Below are 27,575 nucleotides of genomic sequence, written 5' to 3'. Positions count from 1 at the left end.
GACTTGAGTCTTCTATTATAGCATCATGTCATCTGCAAAAAGTGAAATTTGACTTCTTACCAATTTGAATGCTTTTTTTTCTTTTTCTTGTCTGTTGCTATCTATACTTAACACTTCCAGTGTTGAATAAAAGTGGTAAGTGTAGACATCCTAGTTTTGTGCCAATCTTAAAGGAAATACTTTGTTTTTCATCAGTAAAAATGTTGTTAGCTGTGAGTTTTTCATATATACTCTTTATCATGTTGAAGTAAGTATGTCCCCTCTAAACTTACTTTACGGATAATTTTTATCAGGAATGGATGTTGTAATTTGCCAAATGCTTTTTCTGCATATACTGAGATGATGATATGATTTTTGTCCTACCTCTTATTGATGTGATATATCACATTGATTGATTTGCAAATGTTGAACTACCCTTGTATCCCTGGAATAAATCCCACTTGATTGTGGTGAATGATTTTTTAATTGTATTATTGGATTCAGTTTGCTAGTATTTTGTTGATTTTTGTATCTATGTTCATCAGAGATGTTGGCCTATATTTCTCTTTTTGCATTGTGTCTTTATCTGGTTTTAGTATCAGGGTAACACTGGCCTCATAGAATGAATTTGGAAACATTCCTTCCTCTTTCATTTTTTTGTAATAGTTTGAGAAAAATAAGTATTATTTCTTCTTAAATGTTTGGTAGAATTCACCTGTGAAGCCAGCTGGTTCTGGATTTTTGTTGAGAGTTGTTTTTGATTCAATTTCATTACTAATAACCAGTCTGTTCAAATTTTCTATTTCTTCCTGATTTAGTCCTGGAGGTTATATATTTCTGGGAACTTATTCATTTCTTCTAGACTGTTCAGTTTGTTGGCATATAATCTTACATAATATGCTCTCATAATCCTTTGTATTTCTGTGTTGTCTGTTGTTACTTCCCCTTCAGTTCTGATTTTGAGTCCTATTCTTCTTTTTTTGGTAAGTCTGGCTAAAGATTTATCCATTTTATTGTTCTTTTCAAAGAATCAGCTCCTGGTTTCATTGATATATTCTTTTTACTTTTAAGCCTGTATTTCATTCATTTCTGAATTCATTTCCAATCTTATTTTTTCCCCTTCTACTAGCTTCGGACTTTGTTCTTCTTCTAGCTACTTTAGGGGCAAAGTTAAGTTGTTTGAGATTTTTCTTGCTTCTTGTATTAGGTTTCTATTGCTATATAATCTTCCATTCTAGAACAGCTTTTATCACATCTCAAAGATTTTGGACCATTATGTTTTCATTTTCATTTACATCCATGTATTTTTTATGTTCTCTGGATTTTCAGTTGACTCATTTATTGTTTAGTATCATCTTATTTAGCCTCCATATATACAGCTTCATGCACTGTTGGTGGGAATGCAAGCTAGTACAGCCATCATTATTTCCATATTTTTTCTTGTGATTACTTTCTAATTTCATAGTGTTTTGGTCAGTAATGATGCATGATATGATTTCAATCTTTTAAATTTTGTTATGACTTGTTTCATGGCCTAATGTGATCTATTCTGGAGAATGTTCCATATGGACTTGAAAAGAAGGTATATTTTTGCTGGTTTAAGATGGAAAGTTCTGAATCTATCTAGTAGATCTGACTGTTCCAACGTGTCATTCAAAGCCACTGTTTCCTTGTTGATTTTCTGTTTGGATGATCTATTCATTGATATAAGTAGAGTCACTATTGATTTCCTTTATGGCTGTTAATAGTTGCTTTATGTTTTGGGTGCTTTCATGTTGAGTGCATAAATATTTAAACAATCATTATATCTTCTTGTTGGAGTGTTTCTTTTATCATCATGTCCCTTTGTTTTAAAGTATATTATGTCCAATATAAGTATTGCTACCCCAATTTTCTTATTAAAAGGTCCATACTACCCAAAGAAACCTACAGATTTAATAAATCTCTATCAAGACACCAACAACATTTTTCATGGAACTAGTAAAATAATTCTAAAGTCCATATGGAATCACAAAAGATCCTTAATAGCCAAAACAATATTGAAAAAGAACAAAAAAGGAGGTATCACAATCCCAGATATGAAAATATAATATAAAGCAGTGGTAATCAAAGCAGTATGGTGTTGGCACAAAAGTAGACACATAGAGCCATGGAACAGAGAGTCCAGAAATAAATTCACAATTTTTTGGTCAAGTAATGTACAACATAGGAGCCAAGAATATCCAATGAGAAAAAGACAGCCTTTTCAACAAATACTGTTGGGGAAATCAGACCTCTACATACAAAAGAATGAAACTGGACCAATTCTTATACCATACTAAAACAAGACAAAATAAAATAAAATGGATAAATATCTAAATGTGAGTCCTGAAGCCATAAAATTCCAATAGAAAATATAGGCAACCATTGCTTTGACATCAAGCATAGAAACATTTTTCCATGGGGCAGCCCCAGTGGCTCAGAGGTTTAGCGCCGCCGTCAGCCCAGGGCCTGATCCTGGAGACCCGGGTCAAGTCCCATGTGGGGCTCCCTGCATGGAGCCTGCTTCTCCCTCTGTCTATGTCTCTGCCCCCCCCCTGTCTTTCATGAATAAATAAATAAAATCTTTTTAAAAAAGAAACATTTTTCTAGATATGTCTCCCCAGGCAAGGGAAACAAAAGCAAAAATAGCTATTGGGACTATATCAAAATAAACAGTTTTACACAAGAAAGGAAACCATCGACAAAACAAAAGGTAATCCATTGAATAAGAGAAGATATTTGCAGATGATATATCCACTAAGGGGCTAATATCCAAAATATATAAAGAATTTACACACATACACACACACACACACACACACACACACACACACACAAATAATCTAATTAAAATTGGTGGGAATGCAAGCTAGTACACCCACTGTGGAAAAAAAGTATGAATTTCCTCAAAAATTACATAGAATTACTATATGATTCAGTCATTCCACTACATTGGAATGTTTCTTCTATCTTTTCTCTGGGTATCCAGAGAAAGTTAAAACAGTGATTCAAAAAGGTACATGCTCCCCTATGTTTATTGCAGCATTATTTACAATAGCCAAGATATGGAAGCAACCCAAGTGTCCATCCATGAATGAATGGATAAAGAAGAGGTGGTATATATATATGAGATCTTGTCATTTGCAATAACAATGATGGATCTATAGGCAATAATGCCAAGTGCAATAAGTTAGAGAAATAAAAATACCATATGATTTCACTTATATGTAGAATTTAAGAAACAAATTAATAAAGAAAAAGAGACAAACAAAAAGACTCTTAGAGAACAAACGAGTGGTTGCCAGAGAGGAGGTGGGTAGGTTGATAGGTGAAATATGTGGTGATTGAGACTACTCTTATCTTAATGTGAGCACTAAGTATTGAATAGAATTGCTAAAGCATTATACTGTACATATGAAACTAGTGTAACTATTATTATACTTGAAGTAATATTTTTTAAGTTAAAAAAAGAAATTGAAAGAATATTTACCACTGTAGTTTACCTTTGCTGAGAATAATATTTGCCCCTGTGTTAAAAATTTTCTAGTAGTCCTATTTTTAAAAAAGAAATTAATATATTGATATATTAATTAACCAAAATTATCTAAAATGCTTATTTAAATGTAATCATTCCAAAATTTAATAGTAAGAGAGTTTATGTTTTTATACTAAGCTATAAAATTGTGTACTTAGCATTTACAACATATTTCAACTCAGACTAGCTGCATTCATGTATTAAGTATCCACATTTGTCTTTTGGCTATTATTACTCTGTGTAGTGCAGGTCTACAGTGATGGCTTGAGAGACAATACCATGGCACAGCAACAATGGAATTTTCTGCTTCTATCAAAGCTTTTGTTATAAGACTTCCCAGTATCACTATGCATCTCATTAGATATTAATTAGGAGAATATTTCCTAGATACAATGTAGTTAAAAATGTTTACTTATAAACACTTCTGTATATAAAGATTTCTTTGTACTTTGCAACAACAAAAAATTACACAGACAAATGAGACAATGAGGCAGATAGTCCTGCTGCTCTCATCTGAAATCACCATTAAAACTTGGATGCTAATCAAAACTGCCTCATGGCTCCTCTTTCCTTTTAGTAAATAAATATCAAAATTGGAACTTATTTTTTTCACATTGACTCTCCTTTGTGCAGGACATACACTGAGGTTTGATATGAAAGCAGGGTTTAAATAATAAAACTAAAAAAAAAAGGAATTAGTTGATAATTATTCAGTGATTAACCTCCAGTTCAATTCTGTAGGTATCAGTACACTAACATCCTGACATCTTGGAAATAAACAAGACTAAAGGGAAAAAGAGAAAAGAAAGGAATGTTAATAACAACAAATATGGGGCACCTGGGTGGCTCAATGGGTTAAGCCTCTGACTCTTGATTTTGGCTCAGGTCATGACCTCTAGGGTCCTGGGATGAAGCCCCACCTCAGGCTCAAAGCTCAGGGAAGAGTCAGTTTCAGATTCTCTCTCCCTCCCCTCTGCCCCTTGCACTCATGCTCTCTCTCTCTGAAATAAATAAATAAAATCTTAAAGAAAAGAATGATTCTTTGTTCCCATAACTTATTTTTATTATCAACTTGATATGACCTCCATCTAAATTTAGAGATTAAACATTATTACATCATGCTAATAAAAAAGGTCAGTGTTTAAAATAACAGCAGTGGGGAACTCAACTCTATCAACCCTCATTAACTGCAAATTTGGTCAGATTTTCCCAGTAGCATTAGGGAAAACCTCCAAGATAAAAACATAAGGCTTGGGATCCCTGGGTGGTGCAGCGGTTTGGCGCCTGCCTTTGGCCCAGGGCGCGATCCTGGAGACCCGGGATCAAATCCCACATCGGGCTCCCGGTGCATGGAGCCTGCTTCTCCCTCTGCCTGTGTCTCTGCCTCTCTCTCTCTCTGTGACTATCATAAATAAAAAAAAAATTAAAAAAAAAAAACATAAGGCTTTAGTCTGAGAAAGAAGACTGGGAAATAGTAGGCCTAAGTTTTGCAGCTAAAATATGGCTTTTTCAAATGTATATTAATTCAGATTTCATTTCTGCTGTGTGACTTATTTTTCTGATATCCAAATATATATGTGTGAAGGCAATAAAATGGATAAATATCTAAATGTGAGTCCTGAAGCCACATATATAAATGCATATATATATTAGGGCATGGCACTCTAACAAAACTAGTCGTATACTTCTGCTACTCTAATGGGTACTTTTTTCATTTTACAATTCTATATAAATTCTGTCAAAGAATATTTTTGACAAGAATACAAACAAGACATCGTCCCCCACTCATGATTTGTCACTACCTTTAACTTTTGATGTGTAAAATTTAAAACTTCTCCATGTTACTTAATTTCCAAAGTTCTAGGCAAATCGAACTCTAAATAGATAGATAGATAAATAAATAAATAAATAAATAAATAAATAAATAAATAAATAAATAATATTCAGAAAAATAAATGAAACTGGGGGAGTTTTACAAGGTCAGCATGGAAAGGGATCAGAATATGTGTCACCAGTCAAGGGTGGTACATGGCCCAGCTATCCAAATATCTTTCATCACATTTATCAGTTGTCAACTAGAAAGTTATTCCTTCTTATGAAGCATTGTCCTGTGTGGTTATGTTTAAAATCTAAGAACTCTTGAGAAGGGGAAAATGCAGTATCTAGAGTAATAAGTTTATTGTTGTATTATTATCTCGGGACAGCTGAGCCCAAGCAGCAGGAGAGACCTCTGAAATTAAAAGCAAGAGCTGAAGGTGGAACAGGAAAAATATCAAAGGTGGTAATTAGGAGTCAAAAGGCATGTTTGAGCTACCTCACATTTTGCTCAGTGCTGGTCTGAATGCCTTGAGAGAAATATCATACCCAAAAAGGCTACTACTGTTTAAATGTTGGCATTTGCAGGGAGAAAAGGATAGGGTGGGTGATACAATGGTAACATTTACCCTAACAGCAGTTCCTAGTCTGCACTGCACTGAGTACCTCTGATTCTAATTCAGATTCCCCAATTTTACTGGCTTAAAGAACCAGGGGACTAGTTTGGGGCAACAGCAGATACTGAGAATATCCCAGAATGGAAAGAGATAGAAAGCTACTGGAATGGTCCCTCACTTCCCAGTGACCCATCACTAGGATCACATTTTTACTGCAGCACCATATTTAACCTGCAGTCCTAATCAATCTTTCACCCATTTTTTAAAAGTGCTTATTTAAATTCCAGTTAGCTAACAGTTTAATGTTAGTTTCAGGTGCACAGCTTAGAGAAATATGAAATAAATATGTTTGAATTTCAGGTTTCTACAGTGACTAATAGCAGGCAATTAGTTCAAATTGTTTTGCTTAATAGAAAAATATCTATTTACAACCAGATAAGTTATACCAACATCCTAGAAAGGAGAGGTGGTAGATGAAAACAGGCTATAGTTTCAACAACCTTTGGACCATGTCTATAAAATATAAAAGAAAGGGTCACTTTATGGGTATTTTTCTTATTTTATCCTCCTTGCAGTCCTTAGGCAATTATTGGGATCCTTTCATAGTTGATTTAGTTCAGCTCTTGTTACATTTCTGAGTTACAAAATTGCTTCTTTTGTGGTAATTTTGAGGAATGCAACAACATATTTATATCAACTAGAAATAGTCTCTGAGGCTGATGGAAGCGAGCATTGTTTTTGTATAAGCATGGTCATTATGCCTTTAAATTGCAAATTTCAGAGAAATCACTACCTAGTTAACTTTTGAAAACTTTTCCTGAAGCAAGAATGTAGGAGACTCAAGTTGATTGTACTTGAATATAGTTGCAGCACAAGTAATATAGCGAGAGACTTCTGCCTGGGGTACAAAACAACATTATCTGTTTAATAATTACTTTAATGTGCTTAATTACTTTATCATTATGAATGCACTTTAATCAACAGGACAAAAAAAAAAAAAAATCCAGTGTTTGTAGTCTCCTAGAAGAATACAGGAAAATGTTTGAGGCATTTTATTCCTTATGCCAGCAGCTAAAACAAGAGATTTTAGAAGTACCTGGAGATATGAAGATCCTAAATTACATGCGAGATATCACTGGAGAATCTGGAAATAAAAAGGATTTATTCTCTCTAGCTCATTGAATGCCGCCTTCTCACAAATAAATGCTCAGATGTCCTGATGTGTATTGCTTTCACTATTTCAATCTTAGTTTTTAAATAACTTTATAACAAATAATTGATGTTTTCTCTGACAGATCTCCTGAAATTCAACAAACAAAAGCATGAAATAGAAGCGTAATAAAAGTTCCTAATTAGGAAATTGGTCCCTAAGAGCACATTTTCTTTCAACCTAAAGGACTCCTTTATAGCCAGATCATTGCTTTTATTTTCAGTTGGGTGCTCTAATTTGCATGTGCACAACACACATGCACAATAACACAAAAACATCTTCTTTCAAGACAGTTAAAGTATAAAAAAATTATTTTTCCAATCAGGTTAACTATCCAGATGTTCTTTTAAATATATCACATATTTTCCTCTTTACTAACATCATTTTAGAATGGGAAAAAGTTCCAAGATATGGAAACAAATCCCTGTCCTCATAGAATCTCTGTCCTCATAGAATTTCTGTTCTCATAGAATCTCTGTGCTTTTCCACAGAGCTTCTTTTATCTGTGAAAAGAATCGTAGCATATGTTTTTTGCTATGTTCAACTTATTTTCTATCTTCTATGCCAAACAGAGGAGCATGAAAAGTAATTATTTTCTCTCATTTTTTAAATCATTCTTCATGTATAATATATATATTAAATTTCATCTATGTATTTATATTTTCCTTAGTACAGATTATTTGAACAGGAAAATGCTTATTAAGTATAGCATTACAAATATTTTCAGATCAATGTTACTCATAAGAGTCAAACTTTTTTCAGGATAGAAAAATTAATTGATCAACTTAAGCGGATCAATATTCCGCTTGAACAGATTTCATTAATCTGTTAATAATAGTTTGTGTAGAGCTCAGTTTAATTTTCTATGAGCAATCAGGTGACAGAAAAGTGGCTGGGCTGTGTTCAGGTTTGGAGATAAGTAATATGACACAACTGTTTTTACTATAGTGTTCATTTCCTTTATCTGATCTCTTCAAGAATTAGATTTTATTTTATTTTAATGATATATATTTCATAACTATTATTTTCTAGTTGCTTTCAGTTTTCTTACGATTAAGTTTAATAAAATGGAAATTCTGAGTAAGTGTTAAGCTAATATAATGAAAGCGTACACTTTTGTAAAGACTGTAATAAAATGCTGAAAGTGTTTTCTTAGTGTTTAGTTTTAAGCTAAACTATTAAAAACTATTTTATCTTCGCTCAAATACCTAAATTATCCAAATATTATTTTTAGAATAGCAAAGTGGCTTAATTTCTATGTGAATGAGATATTAAAGTAATAAAATTTGGAAGTAATGTCATGCTGATATGTGAATTATGTGGTATCCTCTCTTCCTGTGATGATCAAAATCACTTTATTTCAAACTCTTCAACTCATCTCTTCCACTGTCAATTCTTTATTATATACATAATAGGGAATCGAGATATAATTTTTTTTCAAAAATTGCAATTCAGAGAATAAATCACAAAATAACCATTGCATATTAGACTTTGTAGTAGGAACATAAGTAAAAAATAATAAATCTACAAGTCAATTTGATATTTTTCATCATATTTTATTTCAATAAGTTAATTCAACTGCCCACAAAGAAACTTTTATATCAAATTTGTAATAGTATTTTTTTCTGTAAAGTGATCATATCAAAAAGTAGTTCAATATTAAACTAGCATAATTTAGGTATGTGTACTTTTAGGAAACTTTAAAATTTTTCACTTTTTATTACACATCAACGAGTTTATATTTTAGTTCTTTACCAAGAAAATGCTAAGAAATTTAAAACGATGTATTATTGTTTTTAAAAACATACTTTCAGATTTCTTATAGGATGAAGTAATTCAGGGACGGTTGGGCTCAGTGGTTGAGCATCTGCCTTCGGCCCAGGGCTTGATTCCGGGGAATCCCAGGATCAGTTTCTTTTTTTTTTTTTTTTTTTTTTAATTAATTTTTATTGGTGTTCAATTTACCAACATACAGAAAAACACCCAGTGCTCATCCCGTCAAGTGTCCACCTCAGTGCCCGTCACCCATTCCCCTCCAACACCCGCCCTCCTCCCCCCTTCCACCACCCCTAGTTCGTTTCCCCGAGTTAGGAGTCTTTATGTTCTGTCTCCCTTCCTGATATTTCCCACATTAGGCTCCCTGCAGGGGGCCTGCTTCTCTCTCTGCCTATGTTTCTGCCTCTCTCTTTGTGTCTCTCATGAATAAGTAAATTAAATTTATTTAAAAAATGGAATAGGGGATCCCTGGGTGGCTCAGCTGTTTGGCGCCTGCCTTTGGCCCAGGGCGCGATCCTGAGTCTCAGGATCGAATCCCACGTCGGGCTCCCGGCATGGAGCCTGCTTCTCCTTCTGCCTGTGTCTCTGCCTCTCTCTCTCTCTCTTTCTCTCTCTCTCTCTATCATGAGTAAATAAACAAAATCATAAATAAATAAATAAATAAATAAATAAATAAATAAATAAATAAATCAGCATCTATGTTTACTATCACAGACTTTAGTTCCATTCAATGATGTGGCACATCCTGAAAAATTAGTCATCCACAAAAATGTTTCAAATATAGTAAAAATGTACTATGATAAGGTAATTCATAATACCAAATAATAAATGTAATTTATCTTGGCTGTGCTTCAGATATTTAGAATCAATAGCCTTCATCAAGGGGCACCTGGGTTGCTTAGTCAGTTGAGCATTGATTTGATTTTGGCTCAGGTCATGATCTCAGGGACATGAGATGGAGCCCCACTTTAGGCTCCATGCTCAACAGGGACTCTGCTTAAGATTCTCTCTCTTCCTCGGCTCCTCCCCCTGTGCTGTCTCTTACTCCCTCCCTCTCTCTCTAAAGATAAATAAATCTTTAAAAAAAAAATAGTCTTTGTCAAGGCACAAAGTAGGGAGACGTGAGCACAGCTGTCCCTAGGAATGGGCAAGGTATGTACAATCACTGATGAGGTATCCTACAGACAAAGGATTTAAAACTGCTCAGTCTTGCTACAAAAATTGAACAGAGTTAAAAGGAAATGCTGTGGCCTCCCCCTACTAATCACTACTGGATCAAGTCCACAATCTTACTTCATCATATAGAAAATACAATTGAAAATATCCCCAACGGAAATCACAATTTGTGAAAATGAAACAAAGTACTTCACTATTCCCAAATTTTGGTTTATCTCCTGGGCTAGAAGCATTTTGTAGACAAAGGAGTGTTTCACAAAATTCAAATGTCATTCAGATGAAGGGAAAGACATTTTTCACAGAGACTTAAAAATGTCAAACTTTCAAATGGTTCTTACAGCATAAACATTATGTTACAATAGTGTGGATTCTGGGGATCCTTCAGCAGCAAATGCTGATTTAAAGGGCATGGGATCTCTCTATCTTGATCTGGATTGTTCTTACAGAGTTACACAGAAAGATTTCACTTTATCCCATAGCTTAGTTAAAATGCCTTTTTCTTTTTTCTTTTTTGCTCAAGAATAGTTCCAAGTTGAGTAGCATATAAATCTACATCATCATCTATCTCTTCAGCCATCTCTATGAGAGACTTGTCATCTTCCAACATTGAATAAACTCCTAGAACACTGCCCTCCTGTGATCTTGTGCAATTTATTTTCATTTCTATTTGTGAGATAGCTTCATGGAAAGTAAGCAATTGTAGAGAAATCTCTGCTTCACTTTTTTCACAAGGAAGTTTTACACCATCTCTCTAATGGGAACTGCCTATTCCCCATTCTGCCTCTAAGTCCTCAATCTGATTTGGTGAGCCATGCATTATTAGATGAACATCCCAGCAGCACAAATTCTTTCACACTATTTACATATTTTAATGTATCAAGAGTATTTTCACAGGATGCCATCCCTCGAGAGTTTGTAACTGTCATGCAGGCAACAGAATGTTCACCCATGAATGAATCTCTCAAGACCTAGGAAAGGAGTAGGAGGTTTATTTTTACCTAAAGCTCTAATGTAGTCCTTCAGTGCTTAAAAGGCTTTTTACTAATTTCAGTACCTTCAAAGCCTCTTTTGCCTGTCTGCACTGGAAGTACCAGCTCCGCTTCCATTTCCAGGAAAATCAATGAGAGACAATTTACTGTATAGTTTTCTTTTCCTTCTAAAAATGATTTGAAACACTGCATGGCTCCAAGATAAATGTGCACTGGCAGATGTTTGACTGGATGTTCTGCAACTGTTGCCTATGTCAGTGAGTTTCAGTACATCTTCAACACATTTGATCTCCTGTTCCCGTAATCCCACTGCTTGACTCTGCTGTTTTCCATCTTCTGGCACTCTTCATTTTGCTTTCCTGTTCATCAAGTCAAATACATTTCCACTATAAATTTCCAAAACAGCTGCATATACTTGAAGTTCTAACTTCTTAAAGTTTGACTGCTTTGGCATTAAAAAGAAAAACAAATCTCAAGCTGCTAATGCATGAATTCCTTTAGAACAATTTTGGTTCTTTCCTGAGAAGTCACTTCCCATTGTTTGAGTTTTTCCACTTTCAGCAAGGAAGATAGCCATTCTCCTCTCAAATACAATTTCCACTAGTGACCTAACTGTAATCCTGTAAACCATTTCATTTAGGAGCTGAGTCATCAAAAGCAGAATCAAAACCCAATGTTTGGTTTTCTTGGTACTTTACTGACACAAAACTAAGAGTAGGTTTATATACCATCACAATATTTTTATTAGGGATCATGATTGCATCAAGATCTTTCATTTGAGTTTCTTTTTTTACTGAATGGTCATTTTCTTATACAAATACATATCTTATGTTTATTAATAGGATCTTCTGTTGTCAATGGCCTACAATCCCTTTAAAGTCTCTGATCATATATAATTTTATAATTTGGGTTTGTAGCATCAACATCAGGGGTGCTTAAGTTTTTTATGTTGTAGTCTTTTTTTTTCTTTCTCTTTCTTTCTCTTCTTTTGTTTTTGTTTTGTTTTTGTAATTTTTCTATCTTTTTTACACAGCAAGAATTTCTATGTGCATTAGGTTTTGAAGAGGAAGACTGTCCAGGAAGTTGACTAGGTCATACACATGCAGAACCAACCACTCTGCTATCTATTGGAGGAAGGTCATTCTTAACAGAATCCAGTCTGTTGATTCTTTACAGTTTTGTTTACTTTGGCTGAGGATACTGGAGGTAGAAGTGTTTCTGGACTGGATTCAATTTCTTCATCAGGAGCAGAGTCAAGGTTGAGTGAAAAGTTGCTCTTCAGGTCAATTTGTATCTTTGTATCTCCATTTTCTATCCATTCAACAGTAATTCTTTCAATATTTTCATTTAAAAATGTTACTATTGTTGATATATTTCACTAATTTGGGCTTTGAAATTGTTCTCATTTCTTATCTCTCTCCATATGTTTTCTCCTTTACAATAAAAAGTACTTCCAAGCCTGGTTGGATGTCACTCTATATCCCAAACAAGTGACATTAAACATTTTCCCCCAAAGGAACCATCTCTTGCTAGATCTCCACATAAATTCTGATCTGCATGTGGCTGAAGTTGGCCATTAACAGCACCACTGAAGTGGAGTGGGGGATGGTTGTGACTGTCTACATGTGCGTAGAGCCCTCAGGGCATGTATAAATGCCACTGCTGGGCAGTCAGGCACCAGGAGAGAGGGAGGGACCATACTCAATTCCTGAGACCCAACTCTGGGGACACATATTCCTGTTCATGTAAGTAAATTTAAAAAGCTTCTTCATAAAATTAATGAGATATATAAATGGCCAAAGAAAGAAAATTATCCCAGGCAATACCCACAAATACAGCCAGAGGACATGATGGGCAAATTCTCCAGAAGACAAAGTTGTTTTTAATAAAATGAAGTCTTCATTTTTTATTTTGGTAAATTATCAAGTTGAAAAAAAATGGGACTTAATCCAGTGTAAAAAGTCAATATCATACAACTTTATCATAAAACATTGAGGAGTAAAACTGCTGAGTTGACAGATTATATTCTCAATCTTTTAAATTCATTAAATCCTAAAATTCTTTAATTTTATATTCAGTCCTCAAACTATCCATCATAAATCTGTATACCCTGTACAAAGAAATCAAAAACTATAAAAGTACACACTCTCCCAACTCAAGATGACTGCATTAATATTAAAAGTGTTATTGATTAAATACATTTGGGTATTTTGTTGATTTGAGATTAACAATTTAAAATGTAAGGTTTAAAACCTCAATCTGTTAATTTCTTATAAATTGTTAAATTTTATGCTCTATTTTTTTTTACATTTTTGCCCTTCATTCACCCTTGCCCTATCAAAAGAAGGGGGAGGGAAAGGAAAATAAATGCTCTGGGAATAAAATCTGGTAAACTGCAACTGAAAACCCATAGGTTTCATTTGAACAAGATTTCACCAGTTACTTGCTACATGGTATGGGCAGGTTACTTAATTTCTGTGACTGTTAGTATTTTTTTGTTTTGTTTTGTTTTGTTTTGTATATTTAAGAAGTTGATAAATTGATATGACTATGCCTTCAGAGTTTTAGGATGGCTAAAACTAATGCATGTAAAATAAACAAGATAATGAGTACATTTGGTACTGATTCAATATTTAGCATTAATAAAATTATTTTAAAATGTTACTGCAACATACTGGTTATTTTCTGTAGTCATTAATTATAATCATGATGAGAATCAAAAGTCAAATATTAGAGCGTAGATAATATAGATGAAGCAAAATGAATAACATGGCTAAAAGTACAGTATTCTTTGTAGAACTATAGTATATATAAATATATGTCCATTTCTTGCCTAACTGGTGTCAATAATGTGAATTTGCACACAAACATAGGGATTTTAGAATTAAGGGGCTTATATTAGTAATGTAAAAAGCAAAACATCTTATAAGTTAGGCTCAAAGTTACTTGGACAATGTATTATCACTTGTCCTAACACATCAACCATGTTCAGCCTTTCTCTGGACTCTACTAAAGACCAGTTTCCCTGATCTAAAACCTTCTTCTCACAATATGTATCAAATCTTAGTTAGGGAAGCATAAAAAGTGATAGTAAATATGGAAATGTTCAAAAAACAAATGCTGAAAAAAAATCTTTCAGCTGTAGACCTAGATGTTGTGAACGAAATAAGATCAATTTCATTTTTGATCTAACCAGATTTATGTTATTTTATGTTGAAACAATCTTCAGGTTCCTATAATTGTCATTCCCTATAGAGTTATGCTCCTGTCATGGCCAAATAAACTCCAGTTGGACCAACACTCCAGCAGATAGTAACTATAAACTCATCAAAACATATGCAATTTCCTTAAGGCAGGGGAGAAAGACAGAAGCAAGCAGATATTTCATGAAAGTGGATACACAGAGGAAGGGAATGACATGGGGTCAAGTTATTTATGACTCATCCAGAGAAGCCTCAAGCTTTCACTATTCAGTGTGGTTAAAATTTAACAAGAACCCTGCAGTCCTACTGACGTGAGGGAACATAGGATGGTATTCAGTGTAAATGCAGCCACTTAAAGTAACAGAAATACCACAAGGAAAGGTGAGAGGAGATCCCTAAATTTCTTGTTCGATCTCTGCCCAAATCTTTGGCTAATCTCTGAACCATCATGCATAGGGAAAACTCTAAACAGGCTAAAAGTGAAAATGAAGTTTTATAGTTCAAGTTCAGCCAACTTATAGGTCTTTGAAAATAAATTTTAAAATATAGTCATCCCAGGGTCACAAAATCATCTGTGGTTTCTAAAAAATACCCTTGCAATGTTCAAGGAAACAGTCTAAAATTAGTTGATATCTACAGAAATAGGATGACATAATTAATTCAAAAAAGAAATAATAAATAAAAGATAACACTGTGTGACCTAGATGTTGAAATTTGCAGACAAGGATAATAAAGGAGCTATTATAACTATGTTTAAAGATATAAAGGAAAGTATAGGCATACCTTGAAGATATTGTATATTTGGTTCCAGACCATCCAATAAAGAAAATAACACAACAAAGTGAGTCAAATGATTTTTTTTTTTTTGGTTTCCCAGGGCATATGAAAGTTATGTTTATATCAGTCTATTAAGTGAACAATAGCATTATGTTTGAAAAACAATGAACATACCTTAATTAAAAACTACTTCCTGTTAGAAAAAGGTTAACCATCATCTGAGTTTTCAAAGTCATAATCATTGATCACAGATCACCATAACAAATATAATAATGAAAAAGTTTAAAATATTGTGAGAAGGGATCTCTGGGTGGCTCAGCAGTTAAGCATCTGCCTTCAGCTCAGGTTTTGATCCTGGAATCCCAGGATTGAGTCCCACATCAGGCTCCCTTCATGGAGCCTGCTTCTCCCTCTGTCTGTGTCTCTGCCTCTCTCTCTGTGTGTCTTTCATGAATAGATAAATAAAATCTTAAAAAATATATATTGTGAGAATTACTATTTTAGAGACATGCAGATAGGCTAAAACATAAATATGTAAAAATAAATGAATACATACACAAAATATATAGTATATTATATAATATATATATTACATTGTATATTAAATATGTAATATAGATAATGAGAAATATAAATCAGAGAAGAAAATATGGAATGCCTGATATAGGATTATGATTTAAACACAATATGGAAATTCATTGAAAAATATTTGATTCATGTGGGTAAAGAAAAAAAGTATTTTGAGCAAAGGAAGATCAAGTGAAAAGGTTCTAAGACAGGCACATGTTCTGTCTTTTGAGGAATAGTAAGAAAGAACCATTAGAAAAGATGAGGGCAACGTAGGAAAGTTTACAGATATGGGGTGGGAAGATGACCTCAAGGTTTCAACCTGAACAACTGGTAGGAAGTTGACATTTGCTAAAATGAAATCTCAAAAAGAAAAAAAAAATGGGGCGAAATAGCGGAGTTTAAATTCAGAGCTGTTAAGTCTGAGATTCTTATATGTCTAAGTAGAGGTTTAGAATAAGCAGAAGGACATCTGAGGTTGGAATGCAAAGAAGATTCCCAGGCTAGAGAAGGAATGTGAAGTTACTTCCACAGGAGAATGAGTGATGATGAAGAGTAGAATAGGTCCAAGCAATGAGCACTGGGATTTGAAAATTAAAATGCTATCTAAATGACAATACATCTGAATACTTAAATGAAAAAGGACAAAGTCTTGCAAAACACAAATTATTAAAATTAACACGACGAGAAACTATCTGAAAAAAAATATACAAATATGCATAACAATACTATTTATGTAATTCGCACACTGAAACAATCCATATGCTATTCCACATTCAGTATAGTCACTTAATGCAATATCATAAAGCAATGAAAATGAGCAAAATCATGCAAAATGCAACAGCTTATATAGATTCCACAGCCATTATGTTAAGAAGAGCACAAATTCACAACATGTTACTCCATTTTAATATCATTCATGTGCAGTCAAAACTAACCTATTATAGGTACTAGAATATTTGCTTCCTATATGGGCTGATAACGGTAAGGAATGCCCTATACCATGATCTTGGTTTGATTATTTGAGTATTTTTTTAAGTTTTTTTTTTTTTTTTTTTTTTTTAAGTTTTATTGAGCTACTACCAGAATCTTTTTAGACTAATCATTCATCAAGCTGTACAGTTTTAATTTTGTCTACTTTTTATGCTAAACTTTCAAAAACATTCTGTTTTTTAGTTATTAGAATATAAAAAATAAATAAGCAGAACTAACCAGAAATATATTTAAAGTAGTGTATTAAAAGACTAACCCTATTTGTCATAAAAATATTTTATAAATCTACCTTTATTTAATAGGGTTTATACTAGTATGATACTGGTGCTAAGAGAAAGACAGAACATGGGTATTGAATGGAACTGTAAGTATTAATAGGTGAAATGGGAAGGTAAAATATACAATCTGAACATAGCAAAGGCCCTAAAGAGACAAATCCAGAAGCAACTGACATAATAAGTTTCACTACCTATACTTTAAAAGTGCCTGAATAAACAAAATCAAACACTATAGACACATTGGGAAAATATTTGCAAAATATAGGATAGATATCTATATTTTTACAAATCCATAAGAGTATTAACTGCCCAATAGAAAAATATTTAAATAATACAGAGTCCACAGCAAAATACAAATACCTTTTGAATATAAGATGCTCGTTCTAACCCATAATTAGACTGTCTATTTCTTCTAGTTTTGTTTGTGATAAGAGTATATTTTCCACATAATTTGAGAAAATATTAATAAAATATCTATAAAAACACAATTTTATTTTAATAAAATTTATAACAAATCTTGCCATGCTTTGAAACGTTTTTCATTAAAATTTGCTATTGTAATGTACAATCACTGGAAGTAGCAGTCTCTATTTCACCCTATGAAAATTAAAGTCATTGCCTTCAACTTTTTAAATTGAAACCAAGAGTAATATATTTTATATTGCAAAACCACACACATAAAGACACAGTCATTCACTAACAATATTTATGCCTACTGTTTATGATGTATGTAGAAGTATTATGGTCTGTTCCATCCTATCCTATCTTATCCTGCTTTATAATTTCTAAAAGCTAGTTTCAAGGCATTAAATTGATGTCATCAGACTATGATCCACTGTTTTAAAACCACTGTTCCAACAGGTGCCAAATGAGCATATATTTATTTTCAATAGATTAACATGAATTTTGCTATATAGTAAGGATAGTACTTATGAACATTTAATTTGAAAGCCTAATATAGCAAAGTACTGCTGTGATCAAGAGATCCTAACAGGAGAATCCGTTTAACACTCAAACTTTTGTGCCAATCAGTACATAATTGTTGACTTTGATTGCAGTTCTGTGATGTGAGTACTTTCTAAAAATTGTGTGCATTACTTACCTTTTTGAAAGAGATAACATTTTTAAGAATTCTGCCACTCTGAGGAAAAGGGGAAAAAATTGTCGCTTCAAGTGTATGCAACTCTTGTAAGAAAGGATGATATTTTCATCATTTTAATGGTCCAAATAAGTGAAATTGTAAAACTTTTTCAGAATCCTATCATGAAAAAAAAAAAAAGAATCCTATCATGGATTTTCACAGGGTAATCTATCAATTTAAATAAAAGGAGTATTATTTGCTCTCAATTTGTAAGCAAAAGAATAGTGCCAGTTTTTCTCTTTCAAAATAACACAAAGTAAACTTTCCACTCCTCTTCCTGTCTTCAAAAGGATATAAGTAATGACTTCTCATTGTACACCTGAACATTACAATTTTCCTTATACTTTTAACAATGTTATGCCATTTTCAAAGGTGTCATGGTTCAAAGTTTATAGCTTTTTCCTCTTTGTAATTTCTTATTTTCTGTTACTCCAAGAAATAATACGTTATTCTGAGTATAGATTGGGAATTGTCTCCCTCCCCTTTCAGCTAAAATCTAATTTCCGTTAGAAATTACTATGAAAACATTAATTCATTATTGAATTAATTTATTTCATATCGTTAAAAAAACAGTGGGTATAGTCTTCAATTGAGTTTAAAGATTAAAAGGAATTGTGAATGAAGCTCTAACCTTTTTCATATTCAGATGAAACAGGGAAAGGTAATTTGTAAAGGCTATTGTGAGGGGAGGGGTTATTCTGGGTTTGTGAAAGTCGATTTCTGCCTTATGATTGTTGTGAAAATAAGATTCTTAAATGTTTTATAAAAACTTTTTAATTCTAATAAGGTCTTTGCTTATATTAAAATCATCATAAAAGCTAAGGCTTGGTAACAAAATGGATAGGTTTCATGAAGATACAACTTTTTGAATGTATAAAATTCTGTATTTTGTTTTTGATTATTTGCCCTATTTTTATAGATTTGAAAAATATCAAACCTATAGAAGAGTTACAGTAAAAGTCCTATTCTAATGGCACTCATTTACCCTTTACTAGGAATCACCAATTGTTAACATCTGACAAATTTGTTTTTCTCTTTTGCTAAATACTCAACAGTAGATCACTGACATGATGGTACTCACTCCTAAATATTTCATCCAGTTGCCTTTAAGATCAAGGATATGCTCTTACATAACCACAAGCTCATTTTCACACCAAGAATCCACTTGGATTCAATAATAGTATATGAAATATAATCCACATTTAAAGTCTAATTGTTTATAAAATTAGCTCCCAGTCATATTCTAATACAAGATTCCACCAGGAATTATACATTGTGTTTGGTTGCATGTATCTTCAGTCTTTAATTCTCATGACTTTCTTGTCTTTTATAACATTGATAACTTCAGAAGAGCCCAGGCCACTTGTATAAAACGTTCCACATTCTAAATCTTTTTGTTATCTCATGATCATACTTAGATTAAACAATTTAAAAACAACTTAAACCATATCACAAGGAATGTATACATTCCTTGGCATTATATGGGGAGATATAAGTTCAGTTTTTATGGTTAATGGGAATGTTAGCTGATTAATCTGGCTTGATGCTTTCCAGCTATATGAATACCTGCTTCCCAGTTGCTATTCCCACAATGGCTCAGTGTCTGTTTCTGGATACTTGCCTAAAACATTTTTTTACATTACTGTCTGTAAATTGATAATTTGTTAATTATATCATTTTTCTGTATTTACTTACACTCTTCAGTAAAGACAGTTACATTCTAGGCAGTTCTGTGAATGAAGACTGTCCTTGAAGTGTTAGATAAAATTTGTTTGCATCACTTAATCTTATATTCTTTTATCATTTTTTAAGTCTTTGGTGATGAGCAGTAGGATCAGAAACTGACTGCTAGCTACCTGCAATGTGATGAGATGCACAATATATCCTTTGAGCTTTCTGTTCCTCTCATCAATATCAGGAGCTGTGGGTCAGTCCCTTTCAGATTTAAGCTCTGCTCCCTTGTGTGCAGCTCTCTGATCCAAACAAACGTTATGTTTTTAATTTATAGATTTATGTAACATTATTATATTTATATGTAAGTGCACATTTTTTGGCTTCAAAGGTTGCTTTTAGTGTGTGAAATCAAATGCCAAACTTTCCAGCTTTTAAAAAAGGGACAAATCGTGGGTGGATTTTCTAAAGCCAAGGAAAAACTTGAAGCTACCATTAAAGAATTAATCTCATCACTTTTTCTAAAGCATAACCAGCTATAGGCTGTTTATTTATTTTTTTTACTTAAGAAATAGAAAGATCAAGCATGAGGACTATATATCCAACTGCCATCTGATTATGTGACAATAAAATATTAATTCTAATTTTTATTTTAAAAATATTAACTTCCCAGAAAGAATTCAGCATTTTTTAAGGTTCCCAGAAAAGTTGTGAGATCCTGGAAAGTTTCTGGAATAATTATACTAGGAGTCCACAGTGAGTGGTGGCCATAATGGGATTTAAGATGAGACTTAAGAAGAAGGAATTCCAATGTCTGCAGTGGGTGGTGGCCATCAGGCAGGATTTACCTTTGAGGTACATAAACCATGAGAGGTCTGGAGGAAATAAATTAAGACAAGAAATTTAGAATGTTTGACCCATGGCACATCAAAATCTAAGTAGAATAAAGTCACACTATTAAAAGCTATCAAGTCATCCATATTATAAAGAATACTTCTCATGAAAGGAACAATAGATCTATTGTTAACGGAAGCCAAAGCCATATAATCGGTGGGCATGAATCAAACGCTTAAAAGTTGTTAGAGCAGGAGCCACCTAACCTTAGACTCTTGTGCTAGGATAAGTTGATCACAGAATGGGTTAAATTGATATAGGTCACCTATCAACCTCAAGAAAATTTCCATGCAACAAGGCATACGTTAAAGCACCACAAAATCCTCAACCTTCTTAGGCATTAATTTGGCTATGAGAGACCCAAGGCCTGGCTAAAAAAACGAATGGTATTTTGTACTGTAATGTTTATAAATTTTCCTCTATTTTTGGACTTTATGTTTTTTTTTCTAATATTTGCTATAACAAACAATGCCCCTACAGATGCTTAAAATTACTTTTCAGAACAAATTATGCTATACACACTTTAAACCAAGAATGCTAATGCTATAGTTTAAATCTTCAATTCTGGTTTTTTTTTTTTCATTATTTTGCTTAAAATGTTATATTAAAGTCTCATACTATGATTTATATTTTATCAGATTATCTATAGATTGCTCCTGGATTTTTTAAAATGTATTTCAATCCCATGTTATTTGCTATATACAAATGCAAAAATGTTTTCTTTTCTTTGTAGATGCATTCTTAATCATATAAAATAACTCCTTTTCCCGTTTAATGCTTTGGATCTCAATTCTTTTTATATGATAACAAAATAATAATCTCTTCTTTCTTTTTACTTTTGCCACTATATATTTTATCCTTTCCTTATTGCTATTGCTAGCCCTTTCTTTATTCCATTTTGTTTAATGAGTATTGTTTAAAATAAAAAAGTTTAACCCATATTTATTCATTTCTATTACAAGAATGCACCTACCTGATGTATGGTTTGTTTTGTTTTTTAGAGAGAGCTCTTGAGCAGGGAAGGAGAGGCAGGCGAGGGAAAAAGAGAATGTTAAGCAGGCTCCATGCCCAGCATGTAGAGCCTGACATGAGGCTCAATCTCAGGACCCTGAGATCATGACCTGAGCTGAAATCAAGAGTCAGACACTTAACCAACTTAGCCATCCAGGTGGCCCCATGTATAGCCTTTTGATAGTATATTTTAAGCTGCTGTTTCTTTCTTTCTCCTCCTCCTCCTTTCCCTTTTTCTTTCCCTTTCTCCTGTACCTCCTCCTCCCTCTTTTCTTCTTCCCCCCCTATTTTTTCTCTTGCTCCTCCTCCTTATTTCTTTTATACTTCTTCCATCTTTTATTTCTCTTTTCTTAAAATGTCCAAAATGTCATGCTCACAAGAAACTTTAAAAAAAAAAAAAAAACTCTTAATCATTGTTATATACTGTGTCCAGAAATGATTTGGACTCCAAACAGAAGAAAAGTGAGAGAAAAAATATATTTTTTACAACACTTAATTGCTTTCTGAATGGGTAATTGGCAGCTCCAATATTTCCATTCTGACCTATGTTCTCTTTGTATATGATTAAATCCACTCATGTGACCTGGAGTGGGGAGAAATAGTACTAAGAAAAGTATTATGGTCTGGTTCCAGCATCCACACTGTCTCAGAAAGATATATATATTTTTTTCTGATATATATATATCAGATATATATGGCATTATATATGTATAATATATATGACATGACATATATATGTATTATATACATAATATATAATATACATTATATATTTACATTATATACATTATTATATATATTATTATATACATTATATTATATACATATATTATATGTATGCATGCATGTATTATATACATTATATACATTATATACATTATTATTATATGTATATATTATATACATTATATACATTATTATACATTATACACATATATATGACATGACATATATATGTGTATATATATATTATATATGTATATATAAGAATGCACCAATTTTGAAGTTAAACTTGTTTGGAGATTTAGGATGCCATCAGAAGCTATCTCCTTTATTGTAAAAGTAGAGGGAGTTCAGAAAAAAAAAACAGCTAAATGACATGGTAAAATTAGATATTAACAACCATTAGGCAACCATTTCTGCAACAGGTTCTTTACTTTCTCATATGCTGTATAATGAGATGATTTTGTAATCCTCCTTATAAAAGAAGAATGGAGCAATCCATTTTATGCATAACAGCTACTTTCTCTACTTATTATTACTCTATATATTTAGAAATGTATTCACAATCAGGTTACTTGTAAGAATCAGCTAGTAGATTACTGAAGTACTCAATAACAAGAGCAGGAGATGAAATACATTTGTTTTCTGCCATTTAAAACAAATTTTAACTCACTGCTCACATGAAAATTGTAGTCATGTCTTCCGGGATCCAGTGCATTACTAAATGGAGCTTCATTTGCTTTGACTTTAAAAATACAGAAAATAATGAATATGTGCTCACTAGAATAAATGCCTCAAGTTCTACTACTACCTGAAGAATAATATAAAGACTATATCATTTAGATTAAGGCTAGGTGCTCCTGGGTGGCTTAGTCCGTTAAGTGTCCAACACCTGATTTTGACTCAGGTCATGAACTCAGGGTCGTGTGATGGAGCCCTACTTCTGGCTCCACACTCAGCATGGAGTCTATGTGTGATTCTCTCTCTCTGCCTAAAATAAAATAAATTAAGGCTAGAAAATCTAGTAAAGACTATTATTGACTCACAAAAGATTGTATTTGTAATATATCTGCATTGTAATAAACTTTTTGGATAAAGATAAAAAATGGAATGCAAAATTAACACCACAAAAAGGACCTGAAGCTCATTTAAAAGCTTAATTCAGAGTAATGCATTCAAAAAACTGCATTAAAATATCAGCTTTGATATTAACTGTGACACTGGATGACTTACCACTTTTTCTCACCTATGTTAAAAATAATTTTGAAGATAATGGTCCTGTTAGATGAAATAATGTGGATTGGCAAGCATGTAGTAAGTCCTCAATGACTACATATGTAAAATTATTTTTGCTTTTATTTTTTATTTTATTTTATTTTTTTATTTTTGCTTTTAAATCAAAACAATTAGATTTCTTGAAATGGTGAGCTACTCTGGCAAATTTGAAATATTTTAATTTTCAGTAATTTTTAAAAAGATTTATTTATTTATTTGAGAGAGAGAGAGAGTGAGAGTACAGTGAGGTGAGGAGCAGAGGGAAAAGCATACTCCCCACTGAGCAAGGAACCTGATGTGGGGCTTTGATCCCAGGACTCCAGGATCATGACCTGAGCCTCAGGCATATGCTTAACCACTCCAGCACCCCAATTTTCAGAAGTGTTTTGATATGAAGCATTTTAGAATATATTTATTTCATTATATTAAAACTAGCTTAAGAAATTAGATATAATCATTTATTTAAACAGCTAAATGGGGCAGCCCCGTGGCTCAGTGTTTTAATGCCGCCTTCACCCCAGGGCGTGATCCCACTTCAGGCTCCCTGCGTGGAGCCTGCTTCTCCCTCTGCCTGTGTCTTTGCCTCTCTCTCTGTGTGTCTCTCATGAATAAATACATAAAATCTTAAAAAAAAAACAGTTAAGTGTTATGGTTTAAAAATGTTATTTTTAAAGATGGAATTTGATGGTTGTCATGTTTATTTTTTCTGCCATTTTCTATTTATTTATTTATTATTATTTTTAATAATAAATTTATTTTTTATTGGTGTTCAATTTACCAACATACAGAATAACACCCAGTGCTCAATCCATCAAGTGCCCCCCTCAGTGCCCGTCACCCATTCACCCCCACCCCCCGCCCTCCTCCCCTTCCACCACCCCTAGTTCATTTCCCAGAGTTAGGAGTCTTTATGTTCTGTCTCCCTTTCTGATATTTCCCACACATTTCTTGTCATGTTTAAAATAAAGTATAAGAATTTAACTGTGATACACCTTATTTAAATTTTTTACCTCTTATTTTTAAGGTAACTACATTTTATCCTATATTAAACAAAATTACTTGCTGTTTTACAAGCAGTAAGTTTTGTTTACTTTGGGCATCATGTTACACTTTAATTAAGAACATTTCCAGGGGATCACAACGCCAAAATTTTGCTAATTAAAAGAAAAAGCACAGTAAGCTGCTTTATTAGAAATGTGAGTGATACTATTAAGAGCAGATAATGATTTAGGAAAGTGAACTTAGAACAGGGTGAACTTTAGTGCAGAGTACACACACACACACACACACACACAAACTAGTACACACCAATCAATTAAAATGGGACAGATTATCTTATAATTGCTAAATATTTTTACATAGATATGGAAGGTGAAGTTTTATTATGTTTCATATTCTAAAGCCCCACATTTCAAAACTGAAGACTGTGTTTTATCAAAAATGAGAATTATATCACATAATAGAAATTTCAATGAATGTTTGCACATGTGCATGGGTACATGAGTTTGGAGGGGCAGAGAGAAGAATGTATGCATAAATATACACTTATAATAGTATAGGTAGAAAAAATATAATAGTATAGGTAGAGAAATGACTGTGGCATTATCTTTTAAAGAAATGAACCCCAAAACCTGAAATTAGCAATATAACAGGTTAACTAGTTTATGATAAATTTATACAAAGAATTATTATGCAGTCATTAAATACCCCCAAGATATATTATTAAGAGGGGAGGGAATTATGGAATCATTTGTATTATACATTGGTATTTTTAATATTCATATAAAATGTTAGAATCCTTTCAGGATCTGAGTAAGCAGTTTTGAGGGTCACTTGGTAAGCCAGGCATGAATACTCTGCAAGAATAAGTGTTTCTATTTTAGGCTGTAGCAATTATTACAGTAGAGGCATATATAAATGCTTGATTTCTTTTTGGAGCATAACATATATAACACCATTAACAGTGGGAACTTGGAAGTAAGATTGTGATATTTATTGTTATTAGTATTTTAATTTTTAAAACTTATTTAACTATTAGTAGATAATTTAGGTTTTTAAATAATAGACCTTATGAATACAATATTTATGTGCATCACTAATTCATACGTTTTAGTCTCTCCTGGAGAGACATTTTAATATATGCTTGAAATGTACCCACCTTTTTGAAAAAGGCTAATATCAATCAAGAACGAAAAATTTCTTTCTTAGCGATTTTCAAATATATAATGCAGCATTATTAGCCACTATTCTCCACATTTCACAATTCAAATCATATGTTACACCTGAAACTAATAGGAAAGTCAATTGCATTTGAATAAAAATTTAAAGTTAATTACTATATTTTTCTAAAGTATCCTTTGTTACATAAACACAAGTTAATTTCTTCTTCTTATAATTATTTCATCACAATAAAGGAGATGAATATGAGGAAATTATGTGGTTCTATAAATTCATAGCTGAACTTTTTTTGAAAATATTTTATTTATTTATTCATGAGAGACACAGAGAGAGAGAGAGGCAGAGACATAGGCAGAGGGAGAAGTAGGGTCTCTACGGGGAGTCTGATGTGGGACTCTATCCCAGAACCTGGGATCACAAACTGAGCCAAAGGCAAGTGCTCAACAACTGAGCCATAGTGGAACTTTTTTATAAGAAGTCATTATTGCCTGCATTGAATTATCTCTATCACAGAAAGCATCCCTAATCAGATTTAAAGACAGCTTGATGGTACCATGATAGGATTCAAAATACTCCCTAGCACTTAAATAATTCTGAAATAGTTGTGAAAATATGCTAACACAAAAGGATTCATTGCTAACATTTGTTGCTACATAAGTCAGTATCAGTTCAATAGGCTTTGGCATGGTGAAGCCCAGACTAACAGATTTACATCAGCTTTTTGTAAGATATTCAAAAGTGGAAAACAAAAAAACCAAAAAAAAAACAAAAGTGGTTTTCATTCTTACTGAAAAGAAGAGCAGAAAAAATTGTTAATACACATATATATTGTGGTATAGGACTAGACTCAAAATGCTCTAAATAAACAGAAATATCTATACTAATCAAAAACTTTCTACAATATGAACAGAAATTTAATATAGGTTAAAATGATTCCTAGAAACTCACTGAAATGCATATAGATGTATTTTTATAGAAAGACACGTTTATAGAAACATAAATGTCATAGAATCAGTGAGGTAATAGAAACATTATGAGAAATTAAAAGCAAGGTGATATAGTAGGTGAATTTATTCATTTGAAAATTGAGCACCTGCTATGTGCAAGGCACAAGATGAAGCTACAGGCATCAGGTAGGTCTGTGAAAGGACAGATCACTGGGAACAATTGCATATCAGACTATATGCTATCAAATTCTTATACTGAATATAGATGTGTGTGTGTGTGTGTGTGTGTGTGTGTGTAGGAAACAGGTAAATAACTATCATGGACAAGATCTCAAAATATAATTTCTTTGTCTTTAAGATTTTATTTATTTATTCATGAGAGACACAGAAAGAGAGAGGCAGAGACATAGGCAGAGGGAGAAGCAGGCTCCATGCAGGGAGCCCGATGTGGGACTCGATCCTAGAACTCTGGGATCATGCCCTGAGCCTAAAGAAGATGCTCAACCACTGAGCTACCCAGGCATCCCTCAAAATGTAATTTCTTATAGTCAGAAGTCCATATCCACAATTGCAGAATTGGATTTTACCCACTGTCAATAATTGTAAAGGGTCTGAAAGTTCACCCAGCTTGCATGCTACAAGTTGGCCTGCCAGAGTTCCATGGATATTAGCAGAGGTCACAAGTTTTCTGGGTCAGAAATAAAGGACTCTGTACTCATGGCACAGCAAGTGACTTGAGCATTATGTGAATGTTGGTTCTTTTTGTCCCTCGTATCCCATGACGGTGATGAAAAGGAAG

The 27,575-nt window shown here is 32.9% G+C and overlaps 1 pseudogene; it reads right to left on the bottom strand.

Moving 5' to 3' along the window:
• Positions 1-10,569: 10,569 nt before the first annotated feature.
• Positions 10,570-27,575, bottom strand: part of LOC112921314 (kinesin-like protein KIF2A pseudogene) — a 49,430-nt pseudogene continuing 32,424 nt past the window's right edge.

The sequence above is a fragment of the Vulpes vulpes genome, chromosome 6 (genome assembly GCF_048418805.1).
Source record: "Vulpes vulpes isolate BD-2025 chromosome 6, VulVul3, whole genome shotgun sequence".
NCBI classification, from domain to species: Eukaryota; Metazoa; Chordata; class Mammalia; order Carnivora; family Canidae; genus Vulpes; species Vulpes vulpes.
The sequence above is the reverse complement of the archived record's forward strand: the minus strand, read 5'-3'. Positions and strand labels throughout refer to the sequence as shown.